Below are 25,280 nucleotides of genomic sequence, written 5' to 3'. Positions count from 1 at the left end.
AAAGCATAATTCAGAACTTATCTTTGAGTTCGAAAGAACCATGTACAAAATTTCTGAAGAAGTGCAACATAGAATCTTGAGTAAAGAGATGGGTCAGCAGTTAAGAGCACTCATTTCGTTTTGGAAAGATTACAAGCACCTAAAATAGGAGGTGGATAGATGATTGATTGATGAAAAACAAGGACTGTTATTCCCAAGATTCAGACTTAAATTCCTAGAAACCATATGGTAGTTAACATTCATTTGCAAATCCAGTTCAGGGTGTTCTGAAACCCTTTCCTGCAAGCACCATGCACTCTATATGCTACACAGACATGAATGCAGGCAAATCATTGACATGTATAATATAAACTAATCTTAAATTATATTATTACATATTTTTTAAAAATCTCCACAAAAATTAAAATAATAGCAGAAGTACCTGAGTACTAGAATTTCATTCTATGCCGAGCTTTCCTTTGACCCTATCATTTGGCTGGCACATGAGCTTGATTAAAACCCATTAGAAGTAAAGAAGTTTCATGATACTTCCTCACATTGTTACAAGACTCAGATCTCTTATATTCAGACAATGATCACACTTAGAAACGTCCTATTTAGAAACAGCTCCATTTCTGCCAGGACTGTCACTACAAATGTTTATTCCTATATTGTAACTTGAATTATTGACTTACCACAATATAAACAACTCTTTCTGCTCTTTCTTGAAAAGACACAGAATTCCTATTCCTCACCAAACGTTCACTTTTACATTTATTCCACTTGTGCTGGAAGAAATATGTGTGCCATGAGGCAAGTATACAAGTCAGATAAAACCTTCTAAGGGGTTGTTCTCTATCACTGTGTGGGTTCTGAGTATGAAAAATGACAGCAAGGATCATGATCACAAAACAAACTTCCTTGCTCACCATCTAGGGAATGGAACTTTCTAAAAGAGTGGTAGGCTACTAAAGGTATGATCTTGAAGAATATTTTACCTTGGAAACATAATCCATTTTATCTGCCTGGTCTAGTGAGAGATTATGCTCTAAATCTATAAGTATAGGGGCTGACATCAGAATCCTGATTTTCAGTTGTTCTCATAAATTAATAGTTTGTCTTTATAGCTTCTGTTAACCTCTTCTTTTATAATACTATACTATCCAATAGCCAATATGATATTAACTACACTGCTCTGTTTACCAAGTTCCAGCTTTCTCACTTTCCATACTCAACTCTCCTCTCAAAAATGTCAACTATCTTGAACTCTCTCTAACCTGAATCCATAAATACATGATTTTAGATTGCCTTTCATTTCTCTACCCATTCTCTGAAGAGAATTTTTTTTTGGAAGATAAAAATTTTGCTCTTCTTGTGCTTTTTTGGATACTCATTTCTAGTCCATACTCTATGCCAAGTTATTTGTGTATCTCAGGATGAGCCTTTTCCTCAAACTAACAAACAATTGATCAAACTCGAGTATCCTCTCATTTCAGCCCAGTCATCTGGATCCAAATCTATGCAGACATTTCCATCTTTCAAATTTCAAAAGAAAATGAAATCAAACCAAAGGATAGGCCTCTGGAGGCTTTGGATACTTTCTTAGACCATCATTTACCTCTCTCTCTAAAATCCTAGACAGCAGATTTGGTAGCTGACCTCCCTCTCTATGCATTATTGCTAAAGCCTAAATGTTTATCTTTAAATCTGATACTACCACCTCACAATCTATTCCCACCTCTCTTTTACCCTTATCTCTCCCATTTTGTCTGTGGTCTCTGTTTCTCTGTCTCTGTGTCTCTGTCTCTTTTTCTTTGTATCTCTCTGTCTCTATCTCTCTGTCTCTCTGCCTCTCTGTCTCTCTCTTTCTCTCTCTCTCACTCTCTCATTTTCTTTCTGACCTAAATTGTAAGGACTTCAATGCCCTCCACAGCCTTAGATTCTATCCTTCCAAACTTCTCCTATCTAAATTTTGTCATTCATATTTCTTATATTTTCTCCCTTCAATCCCTTAAAACTTATCTTTTTACCACAACAACATTCCCTAGACCCTAGTCACTAATGTACAAATATACAAAGACCTCCACTTTTACCTCTCCTACAAACAAAACATCTTCTAGATACTTCTTCCTATACTTTTAATACAGAGAGCAGCTTCTTCCAGTTAGATGGTCACTGTGTTTTGGGATTTGCAGTGGTATCAGTAGATGCCATCATCATGGCATCAACTATTCACTACAAATGAGCAGTTCTTACATAGTCTTCCCTGAATCATTTAAAATGAGAAAATAAATTATTAATGCATTCCAAATAATCTTGCCTCTACTTGCTAAGATACTCTGAAAGATAATGAAATGAATGATAATGAACTGAACCACTGAACCTGTACACCAGCCCCAATTAAATGTTGTCTGTATTATTCAGGGTTCTCTAGAGTCACAGAACTTTTGGTAGTATCTATATTGTAAAGGAATTTATTGTTGACTTACACTCTGTAGTCCAACTCCCAACAATAATCAGCAACAACTGTGAATGGAAGTCCAAGGATTTTGCAGTTGTTCAGTCCTACAAGGCAAGCAGGAAAAGGAGAGAGAAAGCCTTTCTTCTTCCAATGTACTTATTATAGGTCTCCAGCAAAAAGTGTGACCCAGATTAAAGATGTGTGCCACTACACTTTCAATCCCAGATGACCTTGAACTCAGAGATCATCCTTTCTTAATCTTCTAGGAGTCATAGCCACTATGCCTCATGATATCCATGCTAAGATCCAGGTCAGAAACTTGTATCTTTTATCCTCCAGATTGGGCTTACAGGTGAGCCCTCCAATTCTGGATTGTAGTTCATTCCAGATATAGTCAAGTTGACAAGCAGGAATATCCACTACAATCCACCCCTTGTCAACTTGACATAAATAAAATCTCATGTCTACATGAAACAATAATATGATCATGAATACACCTAACATGATATAATTATTCCTTGTTCAATCAAAAATGCATTTGTAACTTTACAATTGAGCAAGGTCCCTTGGGAACATTCTTTTGGTGTCTCTACTAAAATACTAATTGATGTTAAGGAAATTGGAAGAAAGACAAATGTATATGGAAAGAATGAATTTCTAAGCACAAATGGAAATTCAATTACTAATTTCTCATATATCCATAACAGCATCAAGGAATCTTTTATCCTATCAAATTGATTTGCTTCATTGAAAGTCACATGAATCTTACCATGTGTTGTCAGTACAGGCAAGAATTATTCATGCATGATAGCTGTCAAGCAGCCCTTTTATCCCTGTGACTCATCTTACTCTCCTCCAGGCTAAGTCCTATAGCACTGAGATACAAATGCTTAACATTACTTTACCACAAGATATTATTTGCTACTAACATAAACTATTTCACTCTATCACTAAAACTCTTCAATCCTTTCTATAAACAGAATCAGCACAGGAGAAATATTCTTAACATATTTAAAAATATTTTAATATATTTTACATAAATTTAACTGAACATGCAATGTATGTCAGCCAATAAACCTCACCTCCACTATAAATATCACTTACTTTCCCAATGACCAGGACCAGGAATTACATCCTTTTGCAACTGGCAGATTTATTTAAACCTATGCCTACTGTACAACTTCTTAAACAACTTTTAACCTGTGTAGATATATATTCTGGTATGGTTGAGGTCTGTGCAACCACAGACAAAAGGACATAGACTATCACCATTCTTATGGTTTCTAATATAATCTATCCCTTTGGACTACATGCTTCTCACAGATAATGGTCCAGAATTCAACTCTCAAGCCACATGAGTTCTAGCTGAAAACTCTACAAGAACAATGGCAATTCTATATTCCATATCATTCACAATTATTTGGCAAGATAGGATGAACAAACAGAACACTGCAAGAAATACTAACATTCTGAAATTTCACCCTGAATGGACTAAACTCCTCCTAGCTCATCTTCACTTTCACTCTATGTCATGCCAGCCCACCAATTTCTTTTACTTTAACTATTTGGAAGACAGCTCTGATCACCAGAATGACTCTTCACAATTCTACATCCTTGATGAACTCCTCTCCCCCACTTTTATGGGCCACCTGATGATTCATCTGGACATTATCTGAACAGCTATTTCTCCTTCCAAGGCAGTTATACTTCTAAATTGTTCATAAATCTGATAGACCAGGTTATCCTAGTACCTCATAACTGACAAACACTATATCTCTAGCCCAAGTTGCAAGGGTGTTACCCCATGGTACTCACAAACCTTATTGTGGTCAGACTTCAAGAACTTTTGCATTAGGACTATCTCCCTCATATAAATCCTTTCTATTCTCCTCCATCTTCTCCTCCAGACCCAATGTTTTATTTTCAGCCACATTATTCAGTCCCTCTCACTTAAGATTATACATTCTCCACTGCTAATTACAGTTAAATCAAATGAACCTTACCCTTTTTATGTTTCTCTTGCTTCTTCTTCATCCAATTAATTGCCAGTATACATAGCTGATCCTTGTCACAAAGGCATTCATAAATTATAAAAAAAACTTTGCTCAGTTTATTGACAAATCTTTGTATCCCACAGCTGAATGCCATGTTTCTAGTACAATCTCTATTCAGTGTTACTCTATTTCCCCCCAAACATGATAATCCACCATTTGCCTGATTCACTTTTGACCAATTTAAGACAAACTACTTGTCTTATGGTTTTACTAATGTGAACAGACCTCATGCAAAGGCAACTCTTATAAAGACATTTATTTGGGACTGGCTCTCAGTTTCAGAATTTCAGTTCATTATCATTAAGGCAGGATCATGGCAACATCTAGCCTGGCAGGGTGAAGGAGTTGAGAGTTCTACATCTTGTTCCAAAGGCAAATACTAGAAGACTGGCTTCTGGAGAAAGCTATCATGAGGATCTTAAATCCCAAGCCCAGAGTGCACACTTACTCTACAAGACCACACCTACTCCAGCAAAACCATGTATCCAAATACTTACATTCCCCAGGCTTTGCATACCAATACCACCACACTGACTTATTTCCTCTGAATTTGGGTAATGTCCTCACTGAATGTGTAAAGCCCTTTGGGCCACTGGCACCATCCAATGGATGATTTTTTTAAAGTCATTCATAAGATCTGTATGCCTACATTACACAAAAATTCACACTTTCAAAATATATAGCCAAGATATATTGAAGGATAAATTGGCAACTGTACTCCAAGATACACATAGAAAACACACCATAACCTTTAATTCTTTGTCATAGGCACAAATACCATTCACTGCCAGATGGCCTTGGCAGTCCTGTTGTCTTCAGACATCAAATACTCTGAACAAGTCCTATACTCCTATTCACAAGACATAACTAAACTCAAACCTCCCCAAAAGTTTTCTATTTGATACATACACTCTTAATGGACAAATGAGGATTTGGGTAGAAATCATCTAAAAAATTTCTTCTCAATTTTACCAATCCATTCTTCAATGGCTTCCAATGTTATCCCTTAGCCTCCCTTCAAGTTCTCCCTTTCATATAGTTCCTCTCACTTGTGCACTTGTGTTACCAATTTCCCAAACACCAGTATCAACCACTTGTCCCAAGCTTCCTTAGTTCCCTATGGAGAACAAGGGAAAAAATTCTCAGCATTTCCTCATGAATTCCAAAAGTTTGTTACCAACCCTCCTTTTCACACTTTAACAAAAAACCTCCCAAATCCTACACATACTCAAAAAGTCTCATTTCCTAGCTAATGTGGACAGTCCAGTGAAGGCTATTTTGATGTAATGGGTGGGAGTGCTTCAAATTATATTTTCTCCAATGATACCAGAGTCTCTTCTTTTTTGATGACAGTAGTGTACCAGTTGGCAATATAGACAATGTGAATTTTACTAACTTATTTCAAGAACTAATCCTTGCAAGGAAGACTTTCTCCAGGCAATTGTGGCCATAAACCTTGCCACTGCCTTAATTGAGAGAGCTATGTCTGGTTGAACTTTGACAATGCTGTACTCACAAGTCAAGATCCTTAGGCCAAATTACAGATCTGTTTAAACTCCCTACTTCAATCTCTATATTCCCTCCAAATATAAGTAACTTCTTTGGCCTTAGATCTATTAGGATCTCCTTAGAACTATTAGGATCAGTTAATAGAGAAACTGGACTGTTCCTCAGAGAAAACTACTGCTATTACAGCAATAAATCTGGTTGGGAGAAGAAAATATTTATAAGTAAAACATCCTCTTTAATTTCAGTTTTATAAGCTGGGTACACTCTTGGCTAATGAATTCGATCTAGCATTTTCTTGAACACCTTGTTAGCAATGTTGTTCTATTATTTTTTGCCTCTCTGTTCTTAAACTCCCGTTTCTATTTCCTAAGTAGAAAAGAATAACAAATCAATTACTAATGTTTTAATCACCCCCTTTTCACATACTTTACCACTATATAATCATTTCTTCCTATGGCCCATGAATATAATATCTTATATGGGCATGGGAGCGGTTCTTTGATTGCCTGCAGGAATAATTCTGGCTTCTGTGAACATACTTTCATGAGACAGGTGACCTCTCTGATTCAATTACTGATCTCTCACTTCAAGGATGCACCCAACTTCTGCACTTTTTTTTTATTAGATATTTTCTTTATTTACATGTAAATTTCTCCATTCCCAGTTTCCCCTCCAGAAAACAAAGAAACAAACCCTTGTTGCCTCCCCCTTCCCCATGCCTGCCACCCTACCCTCTCCCACTTTCTGGCCCTGGCATCCCCCTACACTGGGGTACAGAACCTTCACAGGGCCGAGGTCCTCTCCTCCTATTGATGATCGAATTTGCAATCCTCTACTATACACATGCTGCCAGAACAATCAGACCCCTCCATGTCCTGTCCTTGGTTGGTGGTTGAGATCCTGGGAGCTCTAAGTGTACTAGTTAGTTCATATTGTTGTTCTTCCTAAGGGGCTGCAAACTCCTCAGCTCCATTGGTCCTTTCTCTAACTCCTTCACTGGGGACCCTGTACTCAGTTCGATGGATGGCTGTGAGCCTCTACATCTGTGTTAGTCAGATACTGTCAGAGCCTCTCAGGACATAGAGGCCTATATTTAGGCTGGCTTGCCCTTCCTTCAGTCTCTGCTCCATAGTTAATCTCTGCAACTCATTCCATGGGTATTTGCTTCCCCCTTTTAAGACGGAATGAAATGTCCACCTTTTGGTCTTCCTTTTCTTGAGTTCCTTGTGGAATGTGGGTTGTTCTTCCTGTATTCCAAACTTCTGAGCTAATAACCACTTATCAGAGAGTGCATACCGTGTTTGTTCTTTTGTGATTGGGTTACCTCACTCAGGATGATATTCTCCAGATCCATCCATTTCCCTAAGAATTTCATAAATTTATTGTTTTTGATAGCTGAGTAGTCATTGTGTAGATGTACCACAATTTCTGTATCCACTCCTCTGTTGAGGGACATCTGGGTTGTTTCCAGGTTCTGGCTATTATAAATAAGGCTGCTATAAACATGGTGGAGCATGTGTCCTTGTTACATGTTGCAGTATTTTTTGGGTATATGCCCAGGAGTGGTATAGCTGGGTCCTCTGGTAGTACTATGTCCAATTTCCGGATGAACCGCCAAACTGATTTCCAGAGTGGTTGTACCAGTTTGCAATACCACCAGCAACGAAGTAAGGTTCCTCTTTCTCCACACCTCTCCAGCATCTGCTGTCACCTGAGTTTTTTATCCTAGCCATTCTGACTGGTGTGAGGTGGAATCTCAGGGTTGTTTTGATTTACATTTCCCTGATGACTAAGGATGTCGAACATTTCTTTAGGTGCTTCTCAGCCATTTGGTGTTCCTCAATTGAGAATTCTTTGTTTAGCTCTGTACCCCATTTTTAATAGGGTTATTTGGTTCTCTGAAGTCTAACTTCTTGAGTTCTTTGTATAACTCTGCTCAATAGCAGAGCTTATTGAACTTTGTATTTTCTTTCTGAGCCTATCACTTTTCCTACCTTTTCTCTTGCAGATTCCATTACATTAATAACTCATCTTTTCTTGTTATTGGCTCCTATTTATTCATCAGGAAATAGATAGAATAGAAACTTTCATTTTTCCCAAAGTTAAGGATCCAATAATGGAATCAAAAGGTGAACATGAAGGGCTCTAAAATGACACACATAGCAGCAAACACAGATCCACTGAAGCCAAACCTGGAGACTTCAGGTCTTGCTTTTTACCCTTCTCACCCTTGCTAAACAGTTAGATTTAATTTTTAATCCCTCATTTGGGCAGAGTTATTTTTCAGCCTGATCCCAAGTGCAAAATATCAAAACATTGAAGTCCATCATTCAAAATTCATTGTTTTGACAAACCTTCAAATACTCAATCAGAATTTACCAAAAATCATAGCATTTTCTGTCACAGATCTCCATTTTTTTCTTTTCTTTCTCTTTCTTCTTTTTTCCCATGAGTGTTAGGTGTATCATCTTTCACTAAGGCCAGACCAAGAATTCTGCTCTATATGTTTTGGGAGCTTCAGATCAGCTGCCTGGTTGGTGGCTCAGTGTCTGCAAGATCTCAGGGTTCCAAGTTAGTTGAGACTACTGGTCTTCCTATGGGATCACCCTCCTCCTCAGCTTCTTCCAGTCTTTCTCTAATTCAACCATTGAAGTCCCTGACTTCAGTCCATTGAGTGTAAGTATCTGCTTCTTTGTCAGTCAGCTTCTTGTGAACCTTTCAGAGGACAGCCATGCTAGGTTCCTGTCTGTGAGTACATCATGGCATCAGTAATAATGCCAAGCCTTGCAGCCTCTCCTTAAGGTAGATCCCAAGCTGGGCAGGTCACTGGACCACTGTTCCTCAATCTCTTCTTCATTTTTGACCCTACAATTCTTTTAGATAGGAACAATTTTGAGTCAGATTTTTCCATAGTTTGATAGCAGTCCCATCCCTCTACCTGATGCTCTGCCTTTGACCAGAGGTGGACTCTACCACTTCCCTGTCCCCAATGCTGTGCATTTCATCTATGGTCCCTCCATTTGACTCCTGAGATTCTTTCACCTCCCAGGTTTCTTTTACATTCTAGAACATTTCCTCATATCCCAACCTCTGAGGATGCATACTTTCATTTATTCTGTTGGTCCTCAGGCCTTCTCTCTAATATCCATCCAACAGAATGGGTTTAATATGCTTTGAAAGAGAAAGTCCAAAGCCTTGACTTTGGTTAAAGGTGCAACAAAAGTGATACTGAAATGATAATGAAGGGTTGTATCTTACTATATGTATAAGTATGATAAGAGAGGTTATGAAGAACTAGAGAATCCTAACATTCTTGCTCCTGGCTATGATAGATGCATTCTTACCTGTCTTGGTTTGTAGTAATCACTCAGTGGCAGACATGATTCTGACATCTTGTGTGTGCAGTGTCTTCAGGTATGGATTTCTCTGCTCTCTCTGGAGGAAATGCAGCACAGGCTTAAAGCTGGAGGGTAGCCATTGTAGCAAGAGGCGATTGAAAAAATATTTGTTTCATCTTTAAAAATAAAAAAATTAATCCTCCAGACTCTATCTCCTAAGTGCTAAGATTATACCTGTGTGCAGCACATCTGTTTGGTACAGCAGTAGGTATTGAACTCAAAGCTTCCTCTATGCTAGACAGGCACCTTATCTTCTAAGATGCAACCTTCACATTGTTTTTTTCTTATTCTCTGTCAAAACATGATGGAACAAATATAATTTTGCTCTGGATTTGAGATAAAACCTGAACAGCAAATCTATGTCAACATTGCATTCCAGATTCTTATATTGCATGACTTAGTTTGTTTTCTACTGCTGTATTAAGCATTTTGACAGAAAGGAAATTGAAGAGTGTGGAGGTGTGAATATAGGCAGTGGCAGTTTTAAGAAATGTGGCTCTGTTGGAGGAAGTATGTCACTATGTGAATGGGCTTGAAGATCACAGAACTGAAACTTCTTTTTTGTTTTGTTTTGTTTTGTTTTGTTTCTTTTCAGACATGGTTTTTCTGTATAGCCCTGACTGTTCTGGACTCTCTCTGTAGACCAGGCTGGCCTCAATCTCAGAAATCCACCTGCATCTGCCTCCCAAGTGCTCAGATTAAAGACATGTGCCACTACTGTCTGGCATGGACTGAAACTTCTAACTCCACTGCTCTGGACATTCTCATATTAATTATTATTCAAGAAAATGGCCTCTAGATTTGACTACAGGCCAGCTTTTTAAGACATTTTCAGAATAGTCTTTGACCTTTCCATATGACCCCAAATTGTGCAATGTTGATAAGCAGAACAAAGCAAAAAAGAAATTCTAAAAGTAAACAGTACATATCAGTTATTTATTCAATCACTAATATTTGAATCTCTATATTTGTGTATAAACTGCCACTTCTTCATCAAACTAGTCTGTCTAGTAAGATCTGCTAGACAGCAGCAACTTTATTTCTTCTTCCATCTTCATTATATTTTTTCATAAAAATTAACATTTTCTATTAACTTCTCTTTTATTCTTTGTTTTGCTGAAATTCCTCATCTAGGTTATGGAATATAAAGTTTTCAATGCAAATACAACTTAGCCCCACTAAAATAACTTCAAAAATTTGAAGATACACACACATACACACATACATATATGAAATATGTATATATGTGTATATGTGTGTATGTATGTATGTATAAAGTAGTATGCAGTAGATTATATTTCTTATATATTAATTATATGTAACAATAATTTAGAGGAGATCCTAAATTTGACAGCATATTTGTGGACAAAGAAAGAGTGCAAGTGGTAAAAAAAGAAGGGATTATAATGCTGGTAGAGAAATTGTGGAAGTAGCCAACCCATGTATGTTTTAAATTGAAGTTTATATCATGAAAAAGAGTCCATGCCCTTTTCTGCATGGATGACCAGCACCTGGAAACTGAATATTCCTTATACCTAAGGTAGAAGAAAACACAAATATTCAACAAGAGAGAAAGACAGAGAGATAGATGGAGAGAGAGAGAGAGAGAGAGAGAGAGAGAGAGAGAGAGAGAGTAGCTAAAATTATTTTTAATGATATACTTCTATCTTCATTGATCAGTGTCCTGTCTAGTCATCATTAGAGAGGTTTCCTCTAACAGCAGATGAGCGTCAGATCAGGGATTTGCAGCCTGACATTATGTGGAGATATAGTCTAAATGGGGGGGGTGCATCAGGTCTCTACCCTTTTAGCTCAGGAAACTCTGAAAAAGAAAGTATTAATTGTTTGAGTCAGAAATAATGAAAAACATGAAGAGAACATGTTTCACTGTGGCAATTCAGCAGAGCCCACATGGGCTCACAGAGAGTAAAGCAGCAAATCCAGGGCCTGTGTGAATCACAAACATGTTCTCTACATATATGTTATAGCTGTTGGCTTGGTATTTTCAAGGGACTCCTATAATGGGAGCAATTCTGTTGCTGATTCATTTCCCTGCTTATGGGACTGTTTTCATTTTTCAGTTATCTTATCCAGCATTGATATGGGTTTGTGTTACTTGTCTTATTGTTTCTTGCTTTGTTTTGTTTGTTTCTTGTCCCATGAGACCTGTTCCTTTCTGAAAGTAAACTGAGGTGGAATAGACATGTGGCAGAGGAGGAGACAGAGTAGCTTTGAGACATAGAGAGAGTAGAAACTGTAATAAAAATATCATGTCTGAATTCCTAAAGCAGTAGTAATTCTAGTTTGGCCAGCTGTATTTTGTTGTACCAAGAGTGGGGGCCTGCTGCTGTGTTGACCTGTGGCTGTACGATGCATTAGTTAAAAAGGAGGTAATGTATAAATGAGATATTTTATTGTAGGAAGGAGAAAATAGGCTGGTCAAGTAGAGAGAAGGAAAGGAGAGGAAGGAGAGAGAGAGAGGAGAAAAGAGGAGAGGCAAAGAAGATAGCAAGAGAGCAAGAAGGCAAGAGAAGAGAACACAGAGCAGGAAAGAGAGAAGAGGGAGAGCAGGAGAGGAGGAGCAAGAGGACACAAAGAGCTAGAGAGTGAGAGTGAGAGAGTGAGGAGGGACGAAACCATCCCTTATATTTTATGGGGCAGAGCTTGTCTGGCTTGTGGTCAGATGACTGGGGATAGGGTCCAGCTAGAATGCTGGGAGCTTGAGGCATTGTCTTCCTGATAGAGGAAGTCACACATTGACTGCAGGGGCAGCGGTGAGGGGTTGTGACTGAAACAGGAGCCAAAAACTCAGGAGTTATGGTCAAGCTCCTTCTACCCTCTGCAAGCAGAAATTGCCCACAGGGGTCCAGGGCTCAAAGCCAAATACTCGACTGAGCTTATGTTACCTGAGCAGACCACTGCCCCATACTGTCACACACTATTTTGAAGGAAGCCTTCCTTCTACATGTGTTAAATTTGCTTCACCACAAGCAGAGCATTGAGACAAACTGTGCCTTGATTTGGGACTAGTAAGACAATAAGTGTGGTATAGGCAGTAGGATAGACATTTGAAATTCAACTCCCTCTGTGAACAATTCTACATAAATCGTTTGCTTTGGTTAGTTTACTGCTAATAATTTACTGGATCCAATAACCTCTTCTTGGCTTTCTAGGCAATAGCACACGTGAAAATATGCAAATAAAGTAAATAAAGTTCTTTTTAGAGAACAGAAAAACACGCCTGGTCCCTTACAGTTCATAAGTAATTTTAACCTGCAAATTGTTTTTACTTTCTCTTCTTGACTCTCTATGAAGGTACTTTTATTTTAATTTTAATGAATTTTTATTTATTTAAATTTCAAATGTTATCCCCTATCCAGATTCTCCCCCCATATAACTCCCACCTCATCCCCCCTTCTCCTGCTTCTATGAGGGTGTGCCCCCACACACCCACCCACCCACTCCTTCCTCCTCACCATTACATTCCCCTACACTGGACCACTGAGCCTTCATAGGACCAAGGGCCTCTTCTCCCACTGATGCCTGACAAGGCCATGCTCATCTACATATAGGGTTGGAGACATGGGTCCCTCCATTTGTAGTCCTTGATTGGAGGTTTAGACTCTGGGACCTCTGATTGGTTGATATTGTTATTCTTCCTATGGTGTTGCAAGCTCCTTCATCCTGAGTGAGGTAACGCAAACACAAAAGAACATACATCACATGCACTCACTGATAAGTGGATATTGTCCCAAAAGCTTGGAATACCCAAGATACAATTCCCAGACCACATGAAGCTTAAAAAGAATGAGGACCTATATGTGGGTGCTTTGGCCCTTCTAAGAAGGGGTAAAAATACTCACTGGAGCAAATACAGAGACAAAGTGTGGAGAAGAGACTGAAGGAAAGGCCATCTAGAGACTTCCCCACCTGCGGATCCATCCCATATACAATCACTAAATGCAGACCCTATGGTAGATGCCAAGAAATGCATGCTGACAGGAGCCTGATATAGCTGCCTCCTAAGATGCTCTGGCAGAGCTTGACAAGTACAGAGGTGGATGCTCACAGCCAACCATTGAGCTGATCATGGGATCCCCAAAAGAGGAGTTAGAGAAAGGACTGAATGAGCTGAAGATACTTTTAAGGCACCTTCTCCTTCAGAGAATTTCAAGACAAATGGCCAACCTAGGAGGATACCATTTGATTTTGAGTGGTTTTCATGGGCCAACAATTGCATTAAGATGGAACATGGGGGAAATAATACCCTGGAGTGTAAGATGTTTGGGAAAACATGGGCAAGTGCTGTACTTTAGAGAAGAACAGATGGATGAATAGACGGGGGCACATTAGGATCAAATTAGTGCTTATAACCTGTATTAAGGTTGGACAAACATTTTACATGAAGAACCTAATAAGTATTTCCATATTGGTAGGCCATGCAGTCAAGCAGAATATAGTTATTCTGTTGTAATAGAGACAGGAACTGGTGCTTTCTTTTCTTTTTTCTTTTTTCTTTTTTCTTTTTCATCTTCAAAATGGATTTATTATGTTCTTTCTTTTTAATTGCCTATTTTGGTACAGGGGTATTGTTCATCATTAATATCCTGTATTTTCATATACAAATTGCACAAAACAAAGTAAAATTTCTCCTTATAACTGAAAGAAAAGTATTTTAACATAGATGCTAAACAAAACACAGTACAATGTGCAAGCCTGTGTTATTCTCTGTGCTAGTAAAGAGAAGGGTGTTTCTTTTAATATTTCCATTTACACTTAGCTTAAAATATCTTCAGTGGAAAATGAGTGTTTTTAAGAAGACTGAAAGCACCTTTCTTCCTATCCTCTTCAAAACACATTTAGTAAACTCTGTCTTTGGAATTGCTTCATTTTGCTTAATTTTTAAATATGTAGATATGTATAAGTTACTTTAGGTTAAGAAAGACGATTACAAATTGCTAGAGAAGGTCTAAGTGAGCTCTGTTTAGACAAAATTCCTAAATTTATCTCAGGAAGAAATACACAGTCTCTGATAAAAACCCAATTCTTCCAATACAGTACAATTGTAGACACAAGCCACACAGAAAGAAATAAGAATGACTATGTTTCAATCTTAACTTCATTATCAATTCTGAAATCAGAGACTCATAATTTTGCTATTTTTGTTTGTTTGTTTGTTTTCTTCTAAGTTGACAGAAAAGCATTCAGAGAAGAGATTGTTTACTTGGGTGGAGAAAATCCTTGTATTTTCCCTCTATGCTAGAACTTGTGTCTGACTTGGATGCTTAGTCCTGGAGCTGAAGATGAGGAATACAAGTGTTTTTCTATTTCCACTGTAAATTTGAAACAAATTGAAAAGAAGAAAACAAACAAAACTTTCATCTTAGGACATGTGTAGAGGTAAGACATGTCAATGAAATGATACAGAAAATAATACAACACCAGGGGTTCAAAGGAACTTCCTTAATTTAGAGTGCACAGGACATGTTTATACATTTTAATCAAGGGTGCAATAGAACTATGAGTAAGCTATCATGCTTTAATTTAAGCATTTATTGAATAAACATTCTAACACTAATATAAAATGGTTCCACAGAGTCATTCAGCTAATTGTTGATAATGACTTTATTCAAAAACAAAAATAACTGCTAATAAATTTAAATGATGTAGAATAAAAGACAGATCATCTTTACTGCAGAAGATTTATTTAGTGGTGACTACTGCTAATTGTCAAGTGACACAATAAGGAATGACGTGGCAGGAGAGTGTCAATAAGAGAATGTTTTGATCAGTTATGCCCCTAGTTATGTTCTTGTGGAATTATATGTATTACAATATTGTTTTTTTGTGGGAAGAACTAGCCTGAAGATCTCTAACAACAATGTATGGGTTTGAATCTTGAACTGAATAAAGGATTCAAAAGGAGAGCTGAGCAGTAATCATATAATCACACATTACCCTTAACTCTTTTTTTCCTACCTTGAATTATTTTTCTTTTTTTTTTATTAAATATTTTCTTTATTTACATTTCAAATGATATCCTCTTTCCCAGTTTCCCCTGTGGGGGAAAAACAGTTCTCTTCCCTTTTCCCCTGCTCAGCAACCCACACTCCCCACCTCTGCCATTGACATTACCCTACATGGGGGCATATAACCTTCACAGGACCAAGGGACTCTCCTCCCATTGATGACCCACTAGACCATCCTCTGCTACATATATAGCTGGAGCCCTGAATCCCACCACGTGTACACTTTGGTTGGTGGTTAAGTCCCTGCGAACTCTGGGAAGTACTAGTTAGTTCATATTGTTGTTCTTCCTAAGGGGCTGTAAATCCCTTCCTTTCTCTAGCTCCTTCACTGGGGACCCTGTGCTCAGTCCAATGGATGGCTGAGATGCTCCTCTACTTCTTTATTAGTTGGGCACTGTCAGAACCTCTCAGAAGACAGCTATATAAGGCTTTTGCCAGCCAGCACTTGCTGGCATCCACAATAGTGTCTGTGTTTGGTGATTGTATATGGGAAGAGTTCCCAGGTAGGGCAGCCTTTGGATTGTCCTTCCTTCAGTCTTTGCACCATATTTTGTCTCTGCATCTACTTCCATTGGTACTTTGTCCCCCTTTCTACAAAGGATCAAAATATTCACACTTTGGTCTTCCTTTACCTTGAGTCTCTTACGGTTTGTGGATTGTACCTTGGGTATTCTGACCTTCTATGCTAATATCCAATTATCAGTGACTGCATATCATGTGTGTTCTAAGAAAGAATTCTCAACTGAGGAATATCAAATGGCTGAGAAGCACCTAAAGAAGAGTTTAATATCCTTAGTCATCAGGTAAATGCAAATCAAAAAAAATCCTGAGATTCCACCTCACACCAGTCAGAATGGCTAAGATCAAAAATTCAGGTGACAGTAGATACTGGTCAGGTTGTGAAGAAAAAGGAATACTCCTTCATTTATAGTGGGATTGCAAGCTGGTACAACTACTCTGTAAATCAGTTTGGCTGTTCCTCAGGAAATTGGACCTAGTACTACCTGAGCACCCAGCTATACCACTCCTGGGCATTCCCAGAAGATGCTCTAACATGTAATAAGAACATATGCTTCACTTTGTTCAAAGCAGCCTTATTTATAATAGCCAGAAGCTGGAAACAACCCAGATGTCCCTCAACAGAGGAATGGATACAGAAATGTGGTACATTTGCACAATGGAGTACTTCTCCACAATTAAAAACAATGAATTTATTAAATTCTTAGGGAAATGGATGTATCTGGTGAATATTATCTTGAGTGAGTTAACCCAATTACTCTCAATTTTTGAATATGGACATGAATAACTGTTTCAATTCTTTGGCCTCTCAACTTCTCCCCAATGATGAACTGTAACCTGGAAGAATGTTATGAAATAAACACATCTTCTCTAAGCTATTTATATCTGATATTTTTTTCTTTTCTTTCTTTATCTATTCTTTTTTTAAATTCCATACTTTATCCCCTCAAGCTTCACCTCCCTATTGTTCCACATCCCACACTTCCTCACCAACATCCCTAGTCTCCAAGAGGATGTCCCCACCTCCCATCTCAGCAGAACTCCCCAATCCCTGGGGTCCCAAGTTTCTCGAGGGTTAGGTTTATTTTTTTCTGACTGAGTCCAGACATATCAGTCCTCTGCTGTAAATGTGTTGGAGGCCTCATATAAACTGGTATATTTTGCCTGGGTGGTGGCTTAGTGCCTGAGAGATCCCAGAGGTACAGATAAGTTGAGACTTATGATGTTCCTATAGGGTCACCCTCTTCTCCAGATTTTTCTTGTTTTTCCCTAATTCAACCACAGGGGTCACTAGCTTCTGTCCATTGGCTGGGTGTAAATATCTTCATCTGATTTTCAGCTGCTTATTGGCCATTCAGAGGGTAGTCATGATAGGCCCCTGTTTGTAAGCACACCATAGCATTAGTAATAATTTCAGGCCTTGGGGACTACCCTTAAGCTCTCTTCAAATTTGGACGCGTCACTGGTCCTCCTTTTCCTCAAGTGCTCCTCCATTTTTGTTCCTGCAGTTCTTTCAGACAGGAACAATTCTGAGTCAGAGTTTTTGATGTTGGAATGGCAACCCCATTCCTACAATTGATGCCCTCTCTCCTGGAGGTGGATTCTACAAGTTCTCCATTCCCATTGTAGGGCATTTCATCTAAGGTATTTCCCTTTGACTCCTGAGAGTCTCTCACCTCCCAGGTCTCTTGTACATTCTAGAGGGTAACCCCACCTCCTATCCCTGGAGGTTGTCTGTTTCAATTATTTCTGCTGGTCCCAGGGACTTCATTCCAAATACCCACAAATACCTGATCATGTTCCCCTCTTACCCTCCCTGTTGCCTATCTCAATAATGTTCCTCCCTTCCTTCCCCACATCCTCATGTGAATGTTTCATTTCCCTCCCAATTGGGACATAGGTATCATCATTTGTTCCCTTTAGCTTGTTTATGTTCTTGAGTTCTATGGATTATATGCATGGAATTCTGTACTTTTTTGGCTAATATCCACTTATTAGTGAGCATATACCATGCATATCATTTTTGTGTGAATTACTTCAATTAGAATAATAATTTCTAGTGCCATTGATGTGCCTACAAAACTCATATTGTTCTCATTCTTAATCACTGAGTTTTACTCAATAGTGTAAATGAATCATGTTTTGTTTGTATCCATTCTTCTGTTGTGGACATCAGCAATGGAGGAGTGTTCCTCTTTCTCTACATCTTCACCAACATGTGCTGTCAGTTGAGATTATGATTTTAGCCATTCTGATTGGTATAAGGTGGAATCTCAGGGTCATTTTGATTTGCATTTGCCTGATGACTAAGGACTTTGAACATCTCTTTAAGTGATTCTCAGCCATTTGAAAATAGCAAAAACAATACAAAACACACATACCCATGGAAACTGAACAACTCTCTACTTAATGATAGCATGGTAAGGGAAGAAATTAAGAAATTAAAGACTTCCCAGAATTCAATGAAAATGAGAAAACAACATAGCCAAACTTATGGAACACAATGAAAGCAGTGCTAAGAGGAAAATTCATAGCACTAACTGCCCTGGCAAAGAAATCTGAGAGATCCTACACTAGCAACTTAATAACACACATCAGAGCTCTAGAACAAAAAGAAGCAAAAATTCTGAATAGTAGAAGACAAGAGGAAATACCAAACTCAGGGCCAAAATCAACCAAATAGAAACAAAGAAAACTATACAAAAAATAACAAAACCAAAGGCTGGTTGTTTGTGAGAATCAACAAGATAGGTAAATTCCTAGCCAAACTAACTACCGGGCCTTAAGTATAAGGTCACTTAAGTCACTTATGAGGCCACTTATATAATGGTCACTTAATTATTGGAACATATCATCTCCAAATAGTGATATTTTGAATTCTTCCTTTCCATTTTTTATCCATTTAACTTCCTTTTGTTGTCTAATTGCTCTAGTTAGAACTTCAAGTACTATATTTAATAGGAAAGGAGAGACTGAACAGCCTTGTCTAGTCCCTGATTTTAGTGGGATTGCTTCAAGTTTCCCTCCATTTAGTTTGATGTTGGCTACGGGTTTGCTGTATAATGCTTTTACTATGTTTATGTATGAGCCTTGAATCCTGATCTTTCCAAAACTTTTCTCATGAAGGTGTGATAGATTTTTTTCAAATGCTTTTTCAGCTTCTGGTGAATGGATCATATGTTTTTTTGAGTTTGTCTATAATGAATGACCGAGAAGCACCTAAAGAAATGTTCAACATCCTTAGTCATCAGTGCAATGCAAATCAAAACAACCCTGAGATTCCACCTCACACCAGTCACAGTGGATAAGATCAAAAACTCTTCCATTGCTGGTGGGATGGCAAGCTGGTACAACCACTCTGGAAATCAGTTTCTGAGTCAGTTCCTCAGAAAATTGAATATAGTACTACCTGAAGACACAGCAATACCACCCTTGGGCAAATACCCAAAAGATTTTCCAACGTGTAATAAGGACACATGCTGCACTTTGTTCATAACAGTATTATTTATAAAAGCCAGAAGATGGAAAGAACCCAGATGTCCTTCAACAAAGGGGTGGATATAGAACATGTGATACATTTACACAATGGATTACTACTCAGTTATTTCAAAAAATGAATTCATGAAATTCTTAGGCAAATTGATGGAACTAGAAAATATCATGTTAAGTGATATAACCCAATCTCAAAAGAACATACATGGTATGCACTCACTGAAAAGTAAATACCCAGAAGCTTGGAATACCCAAGATATAATTCACAGACCACATGATGCTCAAGAAGAAGGAAGACCAAAGTATGGATACTTTGATCCTTCTTAGAAGCAGGAACAAAGTACCAATAGGAGAAGTTTGAAAGACAAAGTATGGAGCAGAGACTGAAGGAAAAGCCATCCAGAAACTGCCCTACCTGGGGATCCATCCCATATATAATCACCAAACTTGGCACTATTGTGGACACCAACAAGTTATTGCTGACAGGAACTTGATAAAGTTGCCCCATGAGGGTCTCTACCAGTGCCTGAGAAATACAGAGGTGGATGTTCTCAGCTAACCATTGGACTGAGCACAGGGTCCCAATGGAGGTACTAGAGAAAGGACCCAAAGGGCTGAAGGGGCCCTATAGAAGGAACAACAATATGCCCCAACCAGTACCTCCAGAGATACCAGGGACTAACCCACCAACAAAAGAGTACACATGGAGGGACACATGGTTCCCGCCACATATGTGGCAGAGGATGGCCTTATCAGACATCAATTGGAGAAGAGGCCTTTGGTCCTGTGAAGGTTCTATGCCACAGTGTAGGGGAATGCCAAGGCTAGGAAGCAGAAGTGGGTGGGTTGGTGATTATGGGGAAAGGGGAGAGGATAGGAGGTTTTCAGTGTTGGGGGAACCAGGCAAAGAGATAGCATTTGAAATGCACATAAAGAAAGAAATAGACCCTGATGATCTAAAAAAACAGCCAATGCTCCTTACTGTCTCTCAGTTACCCACTTATTTATTGTTTATTTTTACTTATATGTATGTATATGTCAGTCTTTACCACACGTGGGAAAGTACCTGAGGAGGCCAGATTAGAGATCTGTAATCTGCAAGAGCTGGACATTTGTGCAATTTTTCACTTCTCTGTCCAAATGCTAAGAAGTAAACCCAGGTTCTTTGTAAAATTAATGAGTGCTCTGAACTGCTCATCAACATCCCTGTTGTTTATATAGGGTTTTTTTTTTGTCAGAACTTTTTAAGACATCATTCTCACAGCCTATGTTCTGAATTTCTTGATGTTACATATGTTTAACATCATATCAAGTTCTAGTGTTAAATCCCTTATAATATAAGTTCATGTGATTTGAAGGGGTGTGTTTATCTTATGTTATTTTGAGATTGAATAGAATGCCTGTATATCCTAGATCACTGGGTCATTTTTCCAGCCATAACAGACAGACTGTTGGCAAGTGCTCTACACATGTTTGCTGTTATCATCCTCCCAGTTCTTGCCAGAAATTGAGTGTCATGGAAACAACTGTTGTATTTGACAATCTCTTCTCTCTCTTTCTGTTTGTATGAGAATCTTGGTCCACTCTGTATATGAAAGCTAAACAGAGTAAGTTTTGTTCAAAATATCAAAAGAGCAAAGTGAAATCCAAAGGCATATAGAAAGTAGGAAAATTAGCCTAATATATGCTGGATATTGAGAATGAACTTCAAAGCAGAAACTAAGAAAAATACATGGTAAATTGCATATATCACATTATTCATTATAATCCACACCACACCACAAGAGTAACTTTGCAGGGAAATTACAATTCCCTTAACCATAAAACCCCAAAGTTTAACATCACTTGAGAAAATAACTCTTGACATCTCTGCCACAATTTTATTTTGTGAAATAATTCTTTGCATATTAACATTATTGGGACACCTTGATGTAGATATAGTAATGATAAATATGCTGCTATCTTTGAAGTACTTAATCAAACCGTACTCCAGTTACCTTTTTCATGCTGTGATGAAATACATGGCAGAAGCAGATTAAGGGTTTGCATTAATTTCGGATCACATTTTTAGATTGCAGTTCATCATTGTGGGTGATGTCATGTCAAAGACTTAAAATGGTTCATTACAACCACACTCAAGAGCAGTGAGTATAGAATGGATGCATTCAAACTGGCTCCTCAGGTCCCTTTCATTTCCTTTATATAGTTCATGTTCCTCTCCCAGACACTAAAGTCATGAATTTTTAGATTATATCTTTCCACATCAACAAATAAATTCCAGAATATTCTACAAATATATACATATTGACTAAGCTGATCAAGAAAATGTATCACAGCCACTTGTTTCCCATGTCATTCCAGATTGTGTCAAGTTGAAAACTAAACCTAAATATCACTGCATAAATCCTTTGCAACACACAAGTACTCTGTATTTTATTCTATATCACTTTATTATAATGGTAGATTTAATTTTTTTGTTTTCAAATTAAGTTCTTATCAATGTCAGGCTATTGATTCTGCATACACCATTTCTTCCCAATATTTTAAATAACTGTATAAATTTTCTTCAATACACATTTAAGTTGTAGCATATTTATGTATACATAATCCTACAGCTCTCTTGCTTAGCAGTGTAAACATTTCTTTGATATATTCCAGGAGACAAATGTTCTTGAAACCTTCTGTGTTTCAGCATTGTCTTTATTACATTCTGACATTATATATTCTTGGCTGCCGTGAAAAGATCTTGCTGTGTTCTTCTTTTCTGTTTTTCAACTTTACAGAAGAAATATAACTCACTAATTCAGCCTCTGATGAAGTACTGGTAATACATACCAAACTAGAGGCCAAACTCAAGTATTTTCTGCAACCTGTAAATGAATAATTTCCTTTTGAATGATTTTCTATAATCTAAAAAGAAAAGAATAAAATCACTAAATTATAAAAGTCTCCATCTTAGAATTCATGAAGAAATTTGGTTAGGAGTAGAGCCATGCTTGTTCTTTTCCATGTGGCTAGTGGCTATTAGAGTGCATATGAAGATGTGGGTGTCTTGCCAGAGGTGGCAGTTTTCACACTGAGATAAAATCAAGGCTTCTGCCTATGTACTTCTCAGGGTAAAACCTTATCTGGTTACTTGTAATGGTGTTTCTCCTCTAGGTTCAACTTATCTTTATCTCAGTATTTAAAAAATCATAAACCTATATGAAACCTATCTTTCACAATTTCCTTGAAGAGCTGAACATTCTGATGGTCTGATATGTTGTATGGAGCAGTCAGGAGGCAGAGGCCTTACAAGTGGCAGGGCAGCTGGGAAAGGAACCTACTACCTCAGTGTACATCTAGGAGTGACTGTGGACCAACAGTACTCTCTGCCCCTTCCCTGCGAGCAGAGAGCTTGCCTCCAGGGAGTGCTATAACCCAGGGACTCAGGTGAGGTCACCACTTTCTCTCTGGTGACTTTCTAAGTCTGGACCAGACAGGAGGCACAGGCCTCTCAAGTGGAAGGGCAGCTAGGACAGGATCTTTTCTACCTCAGACTACACCTAGGAGGGACAAAAGATCCACAGCCCTCTCTGCACCTTTACCACAAGTGGAAAGCCAGTCTCCTGGGTGTTCTCTGACCTCAGGACTCAGTAGAGATGTCAGAACCACAGCCATCTGTGCACAGGTTTTACCAGAGAAGAGCTGATCTCCCAGAAGAGCAGACACTGGCTTACAGACCAACAAGAGGAACAAGCTCCATCCAGAGACAGCAAGAACATCTAACATCAGAGATCAACAGATGGTGAAAGCCAAATGCAAGAATCTTACCAGCAGAAATCAAGAATATTTGACTTCATTAGAACCTCGTACTCCGAGTTCCAGGTGCGCGGCCCTGGATGTTGGCTGCTCCTGCCACCGCCATCGCTGCCGCCCCCAACACTCTAGGAGCTGCTCTAGGCCTGGGCTACTCTCCGAGGACCGTTGGGACCTTCCATGAGAACGGAGAAGCACGCAGCAGCCGGGGGCTTGGCCGGGCCATCCGAGCCTGTGCAGCCTGAGATTCTCTTTGTGGCCAGATGGGTTTGTATGGACAAGCTTGTCCATCTGTAACTTCATTAAGGATGACATCTGAACTGGAGAGCAGCCTAACATCTATGGATTTGTTACCACAGCTCATCATGAGAGCAGCCATTCAAAAAACTGATGCTGCACAAAATGCACTTGGAACGGGAATTTCTAAGAAGAATGCACTCCTTGACCCAAATACAACACTGGACCAGGAAGAGGTCCAACAGCACAAAGATGGAAAACCTCCATACAGCTATGCCAGCCTCATCACATTTGCAATTAATAGCTCACCTAAAAAGAAGATGACGTTAAGTGGGATTTACCAGTGGATTTGTGATAGCTTTCTGTATTATAGAGAGGCTGGCAGTAGTTGGAAGAATTCTATAAGTCATAATCTGTCACTGAACAAATGTTTCCTTAAAGTGCCTCAGTCCAAGGATGATCCTGGAAAGGGTTCTTCCTGGGCAATAGACACCAATCCGAAGGAAAACACGCTGCCTACTCGGCCAAAGAAGAGGGCAAGATCTGTAGAACGGGTAAAATTGTACAACACTGACCAGGATGGAAGTGACAGTCTTCGAAGCAGCCTTAACAACAGTCTTTCAAACCAGAGTTTGGCCTCTGTTAATTTGAACAGTGTTGGAAGTGTACATAGCTATACACTGGTCACTAATCATTCAGAACCAGTCTCTCAGTCATTACCACCTCAACAGCAGCCACAGTACAACATTCCAGAACAAGAGAAACAACTACTTTTCACAGAATACAATTTTGAAGATCTCAGTGCCTCATTTCGGAGTCTTTATAAGTCAGTTTTTGAGCAGTCACTTAGTCAACAAGGTTTAATGAGCATGCCTTTGGAATCTTCCCAACAGTCCCATACTTCATATTCTTATCAACACTATCTTAATAGTACAGTGACCTCTCACCCACACAGCAACCAAAGCAGCCTGCCCAACAATCACAGTGGCCTCAATGCACAGGTCTCGCTGTCCCACCCCCAGATGCAGCCCCAGCCCTCTCCACACAACCACCATAGACCACGTCGTTTACCACAGCACCCACTGTGTCCCCAGCACCCAGCATCACACCCACAGCAACACAGCCAACTACAGCCGCCTCACCCCCAGCATCCCCCTCCACATCAGCACATACAACACCATCCAAACCATCAACATCAGACATTAGCACATCAGCCACCACCACCCCCTCAACAGGTATCCTGCAATTCTGGTGTTTCAAGTGATTGGTATGCAACACTGGATATGCTGAAGGAAAGCTGTAGAATTGCCAGTAGTGTTAACTGGTCAGACGTAGACCTTTCACAGTTCCAAGGTCTGATGGAGAGTATGAGGCAGGTAGATCTCAAGAACTGGTCGTTAGATCAGGTTCAGTTCACTGATCTCTGTTCCTCTCTTAATCAGTTCTTCACACAGACTGGCCTTATCCACTCACAGAGTAATATTCAGCAGAACATCTGTCATGGTGCCATGCAGTCAGCAAAGCCTTCCCAACACATTAGGGCAGGAAATTTGTACATAGATTCCAGGCAAAGTCTCCCTCCCTCAGTGATGCCACCCCCTGGTTATCCTCATATTCCAAAGGCACTCAACACTCCAGGAACTACAATGGCAGGTCATCACGGAGCCATGAACCAGCAGCACATGATGCCTTCCCAAGCCTTCCCGATTCGGCGCTCTCTGCCTCCAAATGACATACAGGATGACTTTGATTGGGATTCAATAGTGTAGGCTTGTTTCTGCAAGGCAGCAGACTCCAGCATCCT

General features: G+C 39.0%; 2 pseudogenes; both read left to right on the top strand.

The window, feature by feature from the left end:
* Positions 1-25,280, top strand: part of LOC116101665 — a 518,236-nt pseudogene that overhangs the window by 160,592 nt on the left and 332,364 nt on the right.
* On the top strand, positions 23,291-25,245 carry LOC116101664 (annotated as a pseudogene).

This window comes from Mastomys coucha, unplaced genomic scaffold (genome assembly GCF_008632895.1).
Source record: "Mastomys coucha isolate ucsf_1 unplaced genomic scaffold, UCSF_Mcou_1 pScaffold21, whole genome shotgun sequence".
NCBI classification, from domain to species: Eukaryota; Metazoa; Chordata; class Mammalia; order Rodentia; family Muridae; genus Mastomys; species Mastomys coucha.
The sequence above is the reverse complement of the archived record's forward strand: the minus strand, read 5'-3'. Positions and strand labels throughout refer to the sequence as shown.